We start from the raw sequence: 1,889 nt of genomic DNA on the forward strand, positions 1-1,889 counted from the left end.
TTCAATGTACATTGTGTGCACACATGTTCCAGTTACAGATGGAGACTCAAATGACTATCAGACCCTTTGGTGTGAGTTCAAATTTCCTGAAGGTGTTGGAATGTCTGTAAAACATCAGATGCCCTTCTGCTTGAGCTTTTTTTTTTTTTAATAAATACATTTTAATTCTTTGCTGATTTGACATCCCGCTTTATTTACGGAAAGATTTGACAGTACCTTTGAAAAAGTATCCGTAAAAAATTTTTGAGTCTCTGGCAGGTAACTGATTTTCATATTAAGCACTTAGATCTGATTTGCCTATAACCGAAGACGAGTCATTGTGTTTGTGTGTGTTCCCTTCCCACCAAAAAATCTAAAATCTTTATTCTTGTTCCAATACTATTAGTCATATTTTACAGAATTATTGGTGAGGTGCTGTCATCACTCTAACGATTTAGTTTTCCTACTTAACCTTCAGAAATTCTTTTCAGAGAAGCTTGGGCAATGTTATCAATGTATACTTGGGCATTTTATTTCTAAGCCTTGTGATAATTGTGAAGTAGCTTCCACTTACCTCTTTTTGCACTAATCCTGATTGTCAGAGACAGAAAAAAAGCCTCCTGTGGTGTTGTGCTTCAAGTAGCAGATGCTGCAGTCCGATGGCTTCCACCAGCTGCCTTTGTTTTTAATGTCTGAGAATCAGAATGTTAAGAAATTGCCGTGAGAAGAAAAATATTTGAAGCAGATATAGTCTTCAGTTGACACCCTGCATTTTTGGTCTCAAGCAAAAAATGAAAACACAGAATATCCATCATCAGCCACCAACCCTGCAGATAGGCTGAAAATGTAGCTGTTTATATAACATGCTTTCAGGTGTATTACTCCCCGGCATGGGATCTCTTGCTCCCTTTCCGATGGCAAAAATTCTACCATTAGAGTCATTAGAGTCATTCCTAAGAATATTAAAGCAATGCCACTGTAACAATGTAATATTACGATGCCATATCATCAATTCAAGACAGGCTCTTCATGCTGTGGTAGCAAATGACCTCCAAGTCATAGTGATTTAAAATCATATAAGTTTTCATTATTTTCTTACTTATGTGACAGGTCTATCAGTGGGGCAGAGGGCTTCTGTTCATCAGTCATTCAGAGACTTCTCTTATCATCATTCCTAAAGAAAAAAAAATCCTAAATGGGTCTGAAAGTCACAAGGAGGTGCCCAGATCCCCACCCTGATACTGATCAGTTCTACTCACAACTCACCAGCCAGCACTTGTAACATGGTCTCTACAACCACAAACGGGTCAGCAAGTACATCCAATATGCACCTGAAGCAGTGGGAAAGCATTTAGTAGGAGCACTAAATGACTCCTTCTTTAAGGGATTCTGAATTTGGAAACAGCCTTTACCTTAATGCTTGAGAAATTCTGAAAAGTCCTGAAGAAGCAGAGGTGAAGGAAAGCAAGGCTAATTGGGTTCAGAGGTTTCTCGGGACATAAGCCCAAGGGAGAGGAACCTGTTTGTTTGGAAACAAACAAACAAACAAACAAACAAACAAAACAGATGTTAAACAAAATTAAGAGGCAGATCAATTTATTATGCAACTTTGTTCATATCAGTTGTGCTTAAAACTACATTGCAATTAGTGTCAAATTTTTAAAAATGTAAGTATAGCATTTATACTTTAAAAATCACACAAAGTAATATTATATGTGAGGAGCACCTGGGTGGCTCAGTCAGTTAAGCGTCTGACTTTGGCTCAGGTCATGATCTCGCAGTCCGCTGAGTTCAAGTCCCGCGTTGGGCTCTGTGCTGACAGCTCAAAGCCCGGAGCCTGCTTCCAATTCTGTGTCATCCTCTCTCTCTGCCCCTCCCCACTCACGATCTGTCTCTCAAAATGAATAAAC

General features: G+C 39.0%; 1 long non-coding RNA gene across 1 annotated transcript; it reads right to left on the minus strand.

Annotated features, from left to right (window-relative positions):
* Positions 1 to 566: 566 nt before the first annotated feature.
* LOC125160755 (uncharacterized) lies at positions 567 to 1,484 on the minus strand. The gene is made up of 4 exons (XR_007150352.1): positions 1,392 to 1,484; positions 1,246 to 1,310; positions 1,079 to 1,153; positions 567 to 671 (listed from the first exon to the last, which is right to left on the minus strand). It is a non-coding gene; the product is annotated as an uncharacterized LOC125160755 (long non-coding RNA).
* Between the last annotated feature and the right edge of the window lie 405 nt (positions 1,485 to 1,889).

This window comes from Prionailurus viverrinus, chromosome A2, assembly GCF_022837055.1.
Source record: "Prionailurus viverrinus isolate Anna chromosome A2, UM_Priviv_1.0, whole genome shotgun sequence".
NCBI lineage: Eukaryota > Metazoa > Chordata > Mammalia > Carnivora > Felidae > Prionailurus > Prionailurus viverrinus.